The sequence below is a fragment of the Sarcophilus harrisii genome, chromosome 6 (assembly GCF_902635505.1).
Source record: "Sarcophilus harrisii chromosome 6, mSarHar1.11, whole genome shotgun sequence".
NCBI classification, from domain to species: domain Eukaryota; kingdom Metazoa; phylum Chordata; class Mammalia; order Dasyuromorphia; family Dasyuridae; genus Sarcophilus; species Sarcophilus harrisii.
In genome coordinates, this window is record NC_045431.1 from 209,871,598 (window position 1) to 209,883,868 (window position 12,271).

Consider the following 12,271-nt stretch of genomic DNA (forward strand, 5'->3'; position numbering starts at 1 on the left):
GCACTAAAAACTGAAGAAATGCTTTGCTCATCATTTCCTGCACTTTTAAATCTTTCCACTAGAGGGAACAAGGAAAAGGTTAATGTTTCTGCAATCAAGTTGCCATATAGCTACAAAGTACATGTAACAGGATAGTAGGTGATATAAAAAATGCTTATAGCAAACTAAATGAGGATATTTCCTTTAAAATTTGTATCAAGCTTAGTTGTTACCAATATGAAAAATGAACCAAGCAAATACAAATTAACAAAAATGATGCATTCAAAACATTAATTCCATTATTCAGGGTTTCTTTCTTTCTTTCTTTCTTTAAGATAGTAACAAAACATCATGTTATTGCAGTGTCTCCTGGTAAATTCTTTTCCTCTGTCTTTTTTTCCTTGAATTTTATGGCTTCATTATTATTTCAAGAGTTGTAATCAGGGCATATCGTTTTCTGAACCTGCCTGCTTCACTTGTCATGAGTTTATATACATTTTCCCATTTTCCTTGGGAGAATTTTTATTTGTCATTTCTTATAATGTAGTAATACTCCAATACATCTCTGTACCATGATTTGTGTAACTATTTGCTAATCATTAAATCTATAGGCTATTTCTATTTTTTTCCTAATTTGAGTTTTTCTGTGCTTATTTTTGGATTTTATTCTTATAAATAATGCTACTATGAATAATTTTGTACAGATAGATCTTGTGGATAATACTTATTGAAAAAAATCAAAATAATTCATAGTTCTACTAGAAATATAATAAATAGGATATCTATTTCTCAACAGCATCAAATTTCATCATTTTGAAATATTCACCAATTAAATGGACATTTGGTAGAAACTCAGAATTATTCAAACTTTCATTTCCCTGATTTTTTTTGTTTGAACAGTATCTGAAGAGTAATTGACATTTTCTTTTACTTACAGATGTTTTATGCATTTTTTATAACTTATTTAATAAAGAATCACAGTATTGCAAAGTTGGGAAAAACCTTAGAGGCCACCTTGTCTAAACTGCATCAATCAGAATCCCTTCTAAAACATGCCCAACTGATAGTCACAGGTTTGCTTGATTTACAACCAACTATGGGGTGCCCATCACCTCAAAACGCAGCTCCATATTTGGGAAGCTTGACCTATTAGGAAGTTTGTCCTTCCATCCAATGAAATTATGCCTATTATCAACTTCTACTCACTATGGCCAACTGGGACCAGGAAGAAGAATACCAAACCTTCTTCTGGGTGGCAGCTCTCCAAATAGTTGAAGATAAGTAACATGTACAGCCAACATCCCAAGAATGGATCCTACTCTTACAATTTTTTTTTTACCAATTCCTGATAGATTTTAAATATAGATATTAGATAGATTTAAATATCCGATATTTTATCTGAAATATATGCAGCAAAGATTTTGGGGGGTCTGTATCTGTTTCTTTCCTCTTCATTTTATATGTGCCTTATGCCATGTGAAAGCTTTTTTCATTTTATGAAAATAATAAAGAATTGCTACACAAGTTCAGAAGTTATATTTTCTTCAGGGATTATCTCAGGCTCTTGAAATTTACTGATTATTAAATGATCATGGGAATTAATAGCAGAAAAGGGGGCCAGCCTTAAGAAGAGAGGGAGGGAAAATTCAAAACTATGTCTAAATAATATCCATGTTGAATAAATATCTTCAAGGCATCTTTTCTAACTCTAAATTTATCATTTTTGTAGAAAAGAAATAATATCATTATCTTTAAATTAAGTAAAAAATCTGCTATACAGATTTCTGTATCTTCATTCACCAAGCACTTAAATGTTTTTTACTGTATGCCAGGAAAATGATGAAAACTGGTTCCAACTTGGAACTCAATAAAAATTGGTTTTGTGAGAATGTTTAAGAGGACTTTTTGACCTCATATTCATAAGGGCTTTTGCCTGGTCTCTCTGCCTCCTGTTTCTCTTTTCTAATTCATCCAATGCATTGCCAGATCTTTTTCTTTTTAAACTGAACCAATGATTTCAATAATGCAAGGAACTCTCAATGAGATACTCTCTTCACCAAAACAGATTGGCACCTTATATGAAATTTATAATAATATAGTTTCCTGGCAAACTGATCGAGTAAGTAACCTACCCAGAATCACACATCCAATATGTGTCAGAAGCAGATGCATCTTCCCAAAATACTGCTTTCAAAATGTTCTTCCCTTAAAAATCTTTGGTGATTCCCTCTCTACTTACAAAACAAAATCTGAAATTCAGTGCTCTCCTCAGTCTAATTCTGATCTACTCCTCTGATCCTACTCTCTTAGAATGAAACCTCGAATCCAAATTTGATTGCCTCATGATCACTTTTATTGTTGTTGCTGACACACCTGGAATGTCCTACCTCCTCCTTTCTTTCTATAGTCTTTATAATCTTTATCTAAAGCTCAGGCCAATCTTAAATATCACTTCCTCTCTGAAGTTTTCCCTAGACATTCAAATACACAAAGATCTCTCAGATCTCTGAAACTATATTATCACTTAACCATTTAACTTCTTGTTCTGACCTTTGAGCTTTTGCCTAGGCTGTGCCTTCTCTATTAGTTTTCTTACCACCCAAAACAATTCTATCTATTGTTTTCCTACTATGCCTTCCAGCTTCAGCTCAACCATGAAACTTTCTCTGACTCCTAATAATGAAAAGTCATCTCTCCCTTCTCCAAATTAAGATTCCCCTTTGTTACTTTCAAAATGTTCTGCCTAAGACAACTAGATGACTCAGTGAATACAGTACTTGTCCTGGAGTCAGGAGTACCGGAGTTCAAATCCAGCCTCAGACACTTAACACTTCCTAGCTGTGTGACCTTGGACAAGTCACTTAACTCCAATTGCCTAGCAAAACAAAATACCCCCTCTCATTATTTCTGCATACTATTAATAGTTCTGTATTTCCTCTACATGACTGTAAATTTTTCAACAGCAAACATAAGCATGGAAATGAAGGCAATTCCATGATTGAGTTGATGAGTTTGAGCAGAGTTGAGGAGAGAAATAAGCCTTTGAGACTTTTGAGAGCATCTCCTTTTTGAAAGGTATAGACATACTACCATGTGCCCCCCTGGAGAGTAGGTTCTATAAAAGTTGAGTGGATTTACCTGGACTCCGTTGGGATGATCTCATGAAGTAGGATCCAACCTCTTTGTTCTTCTTTAAAAAAACAACTGACAATTGCATTTATCCTTTCCCTCCATTTTTTTTTTCCTTTGGATATCCTAAGATCAAAACAAATTAAAGAACAGAGGTAGGGTAGAACAGTTCCCCCAACTAAAAGTCCATGGAGGTTGTACACTGAAGTACATGTAGTGTCCCATTTGACCTAAGAAAAGAGCTTTTGGAAAATGCCACAGCAGGGCAATGGAAAGAGCACCAGCCGTGCGGTCAGGAGGACCTAAATTTAACTTCAGCCTCAGCTGCTTGACACTGACTAGCTGGGAAAGTGATCCTGGGCAAGTCACTCAACACAATTGCCTCAGAAAATAAAATGCCAAGATTCTGGCTAGGCTTAAAGAGGTAGCAAGATAATAATCTCATAGAGGGGAATTACACAAGTGAAATGATGAGGATTTCTGAATTCTACTCAGGGAAAGGAAATTGTCTATATAGTGCATTTCCAGTAGAAAGAAGTGGCTTCTTAACCTTGTCTCTTGGTACTAGGAAGAGCAGTAGTGAGAGACTAAAGTCACGATATGGAGGAGAACAAAGGAAAAAGAATTTTGTCCCCTGCTTAGAGCACTTAACTTAGTTTCTGCAAACGAGAGATAGAGATAGAGATGTATAAATATACACTCATACATACATATAGAAGTTTTATAGGAGCAGCTAGGCACAGTGGATAGAGCATGGGTCCTGAAATCCAGAGTACCTGAGTTCAAATCCCACCTCAGACACTTAAACTTGGACAAGTCACTTAACCCCAATTGCCTCAGGAAAAAAAAAAGTTTTTTATATGTTATTATATATTTAGACATATACACATATATAGTGTGCGTTATAAATCAGTCAATAAACATTCATTAAGTACTTTGTGCCATGCATTGTGCTAATGAGTAGGGATAGAAAAAGAAGGTTTTCAAGTTTTTCTGAAAGCATCCAGCTCATCATTTCCTACAGCATAACAGCATTCATTACAATCATATACTATAACTTGTTCATCCATTTCTTAATTAATGAGCACCCCTTCAATTTATAATTGCCATCACAAAAAGAGATGGTATAGGTATTGTGTGTAGTTTTCACCGCTTTTCAAGTGAAAATACAGTTAGGACTGCTAAAGAGGAAAAACCAGATATTCTAGTAGTTCCGATCTGTGTTCAGTGTTCAGCCCTGCAAGCATTCAGCTTTGTGGTATTGACCTGAGAGGATAAATTTCCCTCCTCACTGTATTTTCACTTCAAACCACAGGTGATCTTTATGATTTGGGAAGACTTGAAGACTTCATAGGAAGGAAGATCAACAATTTGAAGCACACTTTTTTTTACATTCCTTATTTTTCTTGAAGTTTTGTCTTTTTTTTTTTTTTAAGAACATGACTATAATGCACTAGCCTTCTCAGTGTGGGGTGAAGGGTGGGAAGGGAAGAATGGAGAAAATTTGGGACTCAAAAGTTTTAAAAACAAATGTTAAAAATTGTTTTCACATGTAAATGGGGGAAAATAAAATCCTAAATAAGGAAAAAAAATTTAAATATAAAAGAAAGATTTACTGGAGAGGAAAGATTATTATGTTCATTATATATAGGTTCTTAACTGATTATTTCTTTTTTTATGAATGAAATAAAAACCATTCTGGAATTTAAATGCATTGTACCTTTTTTGAGACTGACACTAGATCAAATCTCAGGGAGGTCAAATCTTAGGGAGTTACATGTACATAAATCAGTTATCCTTTATTCATAAGGCATTGTGATATAAAAAAGAGAATGAACTTGAAGTTAAGAAGGCCTGGGTTTCAGATTCTGATTCTACCACTTACTAGTTTTGAGACAGTGATATTACTTTATCTCTGGGTTTTGGTTTCTTCTCCTACAATATAGAGATTATATTTGTGCTTCATAGAGTATTTTATGAAGAAAATACTTTGTAAAAGTTTAATCCTTGTAGAAATGGGAGTTATCAGCTATTGATCTTTGCTTTGCTTTGTCTAACAGAGGGCATTGCACATAGCTGACAATCAGCTATGTAAATCTTTGCAGATTCCTTGATTTAGAGAAGCAGATATAACAAAAGTATGGATTAGGAGTGATAAGTACGGATAAGGGGTGTTGTAAAGATAAAAGGAAGAATAATGGAAAAATAAAAGGGCTTGGATGAAGGAGAAGATGGACACAGGAATTAAAACTTAACCAGATTTACAACATGACTAATATAGAAATAGTTTTTAAATGACTCTACTCCCCCTCCCAATCAAAGAAAGGAGGGAGGGAGAAAAAATTTGGAATTCAAAATCTTACAAAAATGAAGTTGAAAATTATCTTTACATATAAATGGAAAAATAAAATACTATTGAGGGGGGGGAAAGCTTAACCAAAGGACTGGAGCAAGAGGTATTGAACAAATGATCACTAATCACCACTCTAGCTTTAATATTCTATATTGTTTCCCACCAGATTTTAGTGGTAAAGCAAAAATGATAAAATCTTAACATAACCTTAAGAAATTGATGAACTCCAATTCTAGAAAGTAATGGTATAATATTTCTCATTAGAGAACTTTGAAAACTGATTATAGTTTTATCATCACAATTTTCATAACATATTCCCATAGCCCTCTAATCTAGTTATCTTTCCTGAGATGTCTCTGTTGCTCCCATTGGACTGACCCCATATGATTTACTAAGGGCTACTGCTGAAAAATCCTCTAAAAATGGACTACAAAGCTTTCTAGGCAGCATGGTATGGAAAGCCAACAAACATTTATTAAATGTCTAAGTTGCAGGCACTGTGATAATTGCTGGGGATATAAAGAAAGGTGAAAATATCAATTTTCAATGAGCTTGTAGTTTAATGTGAAAAATAACATACTGGATGAAGAGAACCATCTACACCCAGAGAGAGAACCATGGGAACAGAGGGTGTGACACAACAGCATTCTCACTCTCTCTGTTGTTATTTGCTTGCATTTTTTTCTCAGTTTTTCTTTTTCTTCCTTCTTGATCTGATTTTTCTTGTGCAACAAAATAACTGTATAAATATGTATACACATATTGGATCTGATATGTATTTCAACATATTTAACATGTATTAGACTACCTGGCAGATAAGGGAGAGGGTGGAGGAAGGGGAAAACAAAAGGTTATGCAAGGATCAATATTGAAAAAATTACCCATGCATATGCTTTGTAAATAAAAAGCTTTAATAAAAAAAAGAAAGAAAAATAACACATTGACAACTATGTACAAACATTATAGATAGGATAATAATAGGCGGAAAAAAAACCACTAAAATCAAGGAATTTGGGGAAAATCAGATCAAAGAATTTGAGACAGGACTTGAAAGAAGCTAGCACTCTGGGTAACTATCTATTAAATAGATGGTGCCAATATATTTATATAGGTCAGAAACAAGTAAAGGATTTAAACAAAATCAAAAAGTCAGTCCTTACTAGAAAGTAAGCAGACCAAGAACCAGCCAGAGGGAGTTCCATGTACAGAAATGCAGATTGGTTATTTAGGGACATCAGAATGTAAAGGACAAAGCAGGTAAGCATGGTCTGTCATCAGTCAATACTTCAGAAAGCAGAGCAGCCAAAGGAATTTGAGTTCACACAGGCAGCATATTTTCTGAGCTGACTCATTTGACGGGAAGACTGAATCTCCACCCTTTTTCATTTTAACACTAAGGGCTAATCTCACCTGCCAGAGATTTTTAGTCAGAGCTGCGGCTGAGGATGATAATGATATTGGTGCAGTGAGAAAAACAGTGGATTTGAAATCAGTGGAATCTGAGACACTGGAACATGTCCCAAGGGTACGCTAGCATGCCATCGCAAAAGGAGTCAAAAGATCTGGGAATGTTTAGCTGAAAGAACAACAACAAATAATAATAATAATAATAATAGGAGACATGATAAAGATTCCCAGAGTGCCATCCCAGAAGTAGCTGAAGATTCTGATAATATTTAGCTTACAGAACATAAAAAATGAAGGTGCCTGGGAAATAAACAATGCTTTTTAAATCGATTAAATTGGGAAAATACCTATGTAAGTGCAGACAAAAGTAGATGGGTTCTTCCCAATGGCTCTTTCATTCAGATCACATTCACATGCCAGTTCTGTAGTTTCCTTGTCCATGAACAAACCACCTTATTTCCCTGATCTTCATTTGCCTCTGATGTAAATTGAGGAAACTGGGTAGGGACTATTTCATTTTTGTCTTTGTTCTCCTAGTGCCTAGAATATAGTAGGTGCTTAAATAACTGCTAATTGCTTATCTAGTAGTTGGTCTTTATGTTTCCATTTAGTGGAAAAGCCTAAGCTTCTATGTTCACATTGAGGACACTGGGCACCTTTCCACCTGTTAGCATGGTCCCTGGCACATGGTAAAAACTTTTAAAAATGCTTGACTAAATGACTTTTCTGAACTATTATTTCAAATTAATCTCTATGGCATTTATTTGGTTTTCAGTATTTACTGCCTTTTATTTCATGATTGTGTGTCTTTTCCAAGATTCTGTAGGACACTACTTGTCCAAAGCTGCTACTGCTCCTTCTCCTCTTCTTCTCCTTTTTCCTCCTCCCTTTCATCCTTCCTCTCTGCTTCATCCTTCTTTTTCCTGTTCTTCTCCTCCCCCAAAATATCTCACATAAAGTAATTATTCATTAAATTAAAATTTGTTAAACAGACATCAATAAAGTAATAAATGTGAAACAGAAAAAAAAATCATCCTCATAACCTTCAGACCATCCATGGTAGCACCCCCCCATATCTCATTCCACCACAGCCTGACCTTCCAAAAGGACCCCCCAAGATCTAAAATGCTCTTTTTACTCCCTAATTATACCTAATAAAAATTTCTATTCCATTAGTTTAAAGGTCTCAGCTGGTAGTTGAGTGGTTGGAAATAATTGACACAAAGATATAAATGATTCCTATGGGATTAAATATAATACTCTAATGTGTTAACCCTTCCATGTGTGTTTGTATTTTAAAATAAAATACTTGCTAACTCCTTCCTCTTCTTCCTCTTCCTCCTCCTCCTACACACACACACACACACACACACACACACAATTTTTATTAAAAGATGTGAAATAGGGTGGAAGAATTTTTTAAAAGGGGGAACCTCTGTCTTCCAGAGTCCCTTAAATCATATCAACAGGTGAGTGCCTCTGCATAAATCATCCTTTCCAAGCTGTAATCCCCTCTCCCCAAAATAAGTATTTAACATCATATAGACTCATAAACAAATAAGATTCCCAGGGAAACTTAAAGAGCAATACTATTCCTCCCACCCTAAAATTGTATTGTTAGAAAATCCAAGAATTTGAGAGTTGAAATCAAAGAGTTAATAAAAGGATTATCATTGGCTCTCAAGAGCTGCAAGGGAAAATCATATGATTGCAATCTAGGGGAGGGGGTGGAGGAAAGGGGTGGAAAATTGGAACACAAGGTCTTGCGAGGCTTAATGTTGAAAAATTATCCATGCATATGTTTTTCATGCAGGTTTTGAAAATAAAAAGCTTTATAAAAAAAAGAAAATCATATGACTTCCTTTCACTAGATTGATTCAAATAATCAAACGTGAAATATTGGGAGGCTTAAATCTCTTAACTGAAGACCCAGACTATACAGAAGATGAAAAAGGTTGAGGAAGACACAGAGTTAACAAGGGGGAAAGACCCACATGCCTAGACCAGACCTTTTTACCTTTACTCTCTGTCTCTGTTTTTCAGGCTTCTTTCCCTTCCTGTCAAAGATCATCTGGCTGCCTTGAAATTTATATTTCTTTGGTTAAGCTTAGTGTGGCAAAAGAACACTGAAATTGTGGGTCAGACAACTTTGTATTTAATTGGGTACATGTTTGCTGCCCCAGCAAGAGAATGTAAACTATTTGAGAGATGTGCCTTTTGCATTTTGTCTTGCTATCATCGAGCAAATGAATGTTCACAGAGCATATTAATAAGTGCTAATTAAATTGAGCTAAATTGAATTGTGCTGGCATTCTAACCATGTGACTGGGGATAAGTTTCAGGGTTTAGAACTAGGAGAGTTGAGGGAACTTTTTTTTTTCTAGTGCTGAAGTTTTCAACTTTTGATGTATGTGCATTGGACTTAGTCTGATATTATTAAGTAAAATACATAGTGTTATAAAGGAAAATAATTAGAACAAAATAGTTAACAAAATATTTTTAAAATAAGTTCAGGTTAACAATTACAATCCTAGACTCTTATAATCATGTATTTAGAGAATAAAAGAACCTTAAAGATCCTTCCTTTTACAGAAGGGCAGAGGCTCAGAGAGGTTAAGTGTCTTTATCAAAGTCTCACAGGAAGTAATAGAGTTATCCAGAAGCCCAGAGAAGCAGTGACTTGCTCAATGTAATAGCCTGTAGCAAAGCAGGGATTTGAACACAAGTCCTCCAGTACCAGAGCTAATACTGTTTCCATTATGCCATGCTTTTTCATACTTTATATTGCAAGGGCAGCTAGATGACGTATTGAATAGAGCACTGGACCTGAAATCAGGAGGACCTAAGTTCAGATGTGGTCTCAGATACTTAATACTTACTAGTTGTGTGACTCTGGGCATAACTCCAATTGCTTACACACACACACACACACACACACACACACAAAACAACAAAAAGAAAAAACCACAATAACATATTTCATACTACAAATAGACAACCAGCACACTTCACTCCAAAAGACGGGATATGGTATAAATAAAAATTGACTCATAACAGGTTCCATTTTAAAAGTCTATGTTTCTGAAAAAGGGGTAATGCAAATAGAAGTAACTAATGCTCTCTTTTTCTAATACTATATTATATAATATCAATCAATGATTAAGTATTTTCATTTATTGCTATGTGGCTGAGGCTGGCCTAAGCCATAGGAATATAAAGATAAAAGAAAAAATAATACCTTTTCTCAAAGAGCTTCAAGTCTAGTAGGAGATATGTATGTATAAGTAAATACATTGAAACAACAAAAATTAATTTAGAGTTGGAGGATTTGAATTCAAATTCTATCTCTGATACTTATTTCCTACTCATCCTGTACAAAACTTGCTTTGTACACATTCATACCTGCATGTTGTCCCTCCCATTAGCCTGTAAACTCCTAAAAGACAGGGACTATCTTATGCTCTTTTTATCCCCAGTTTTTAGCACACTTCCTGGAACATAGTAGGAGCTTAATAAATATTTACTGATTAACTATTTATTGATCTTGGGCAAATCCCTGAAACTCAGTTTCATCATCTGTAAAATGAAAGGATCAGACTATAAACTCTAAAACTCATTTAATTTTTATATCTATGATCCTATGAACTTTCTGGGATCTGAAAGTCATTTCGTATTTTCTGGTCTCAGACAACTCATGTTCAGATACTGAATCATGTATTACCTATGTCACAAATTCCCTAACTTCCCTAGGTCTTTCTTCATGAAGAAAAAGGGAGAGTAGTCTAGATGATCTCTCGGCCTCTTATAAACTTTATGTCAAAGAGATTAGCAAAATGACTTAGGGTTCCTATGTATAAAATGAACAGAAACTTTAAAGTTCCTGCTATTCTTAAAAGAGATAGATTGATCCCATGGTATGATGTTTGTTAGTTTTTCCCCATCGTACAGGGAGACTCAAAGTTGACATCAAGATTTCTAACCCAAGAGACTTTGAGAATATGTTAGTACCATTAACAGGAAAATGCATCATGGGTAATGATTCGTAAAATAGTAACAGAGGGTTTTTTGACCATTTCTAAAAAAAATTTCTGACCATTGAAAAAAAAAGAATAAGGAAAAATAGATTCTCTTTTCTACAGTGTCAAAGCATCATCATCACAACCTGTAAATATAGGGCACTTCTATGCTATTCCTGGCAGAGGTGACAGAACTGGACTAGGTCCCAATTCCTTGCTCTCTAAGTTTTTGTCTTCTAGGATCTAAAAGTGACATAGATCATATCTTCTCATCTCTATAATTTACATCTTATATTCATTTTATCTATTTTTAATAGATCTATTTGTGTACATGTTATATACCCTGATAGAATATAAGCTCTTTGAGGACAGAAACTCTGCTCTTTATGTACATTGTGCTCAGTATGGTGACTATTCCATAATGAGTGTTTAACCTTTTTAAAATTAATATATTGATATTACAGGTATCAATAAAAGAACTTTAAAAAATCTTAGGGGTTCCCTTGTAGCCAGGAAAATTATATTTAATCATAATACATATGATTAGACTGCCATTTCCTTCATCAGCTCATTTTACAGATGAGGAAACTGAGTTAAATTGAATGAAATGACTTGCCAGAGTGTATACAGCCAGTAAGTATCTGAGTATCCGAAGAAGGAAGATTTGAGTTCACAGGAATGGATGGAAATTTCTAATTTTAATTCCATATGAAGAAAAGTTTAATTATGGTTCTCCAAATATGTAAGAAATGTCTTGTTGCCATAGTGCGTTCCCCTCATTGCAGAGCTAGCTAAGGGTCATCCAAGATGCTTTTATTCTTGTTCAGTCATTTCAATCATGTCCAACTCTTCATGACCCCATTTGGGATTTACTTGGCAAAAATAGTGGAATAGTTTGCCATTTCCTTCTCCAGCTCATTTTACAGATGAAGAACTGAAGCAAAGAGGGTCAAGTGACTTGCTCAGAATCACCCAGCTAGCAAGTGTCTGAAGCCAGATTTGAACTCAGAAAAATGAGTCTTTCTGCCTAGTATACTATCCATTGCTCCACAAAGTTGCCTCCAAGATGCTACAGGGAGGATTATTTACTTATAGGTTTGTATAAATAGCTTCTGAAATCCCTTTCTGCTGTTTTTTCAACACATTATAGGAGTTATAGCAGAAAACAGAAGGAAAGATATACAAACTAAGGCACAGAGAAAAAAGAGAAACAAAGACAAAGAGAAAAATAGAGACAGATAGGGAAAAAAAATAGTCTAGAGATAAAAAGACTTAATTTAGTATTTGTACTTCAAATGTAGCCTGTGATCTTGTTGCAGTAAATTACTTCCCTTCCTTCACGTTTTTGTGCCTTACTTTGGAGATATATTTGCTGTTATTTTTCCCT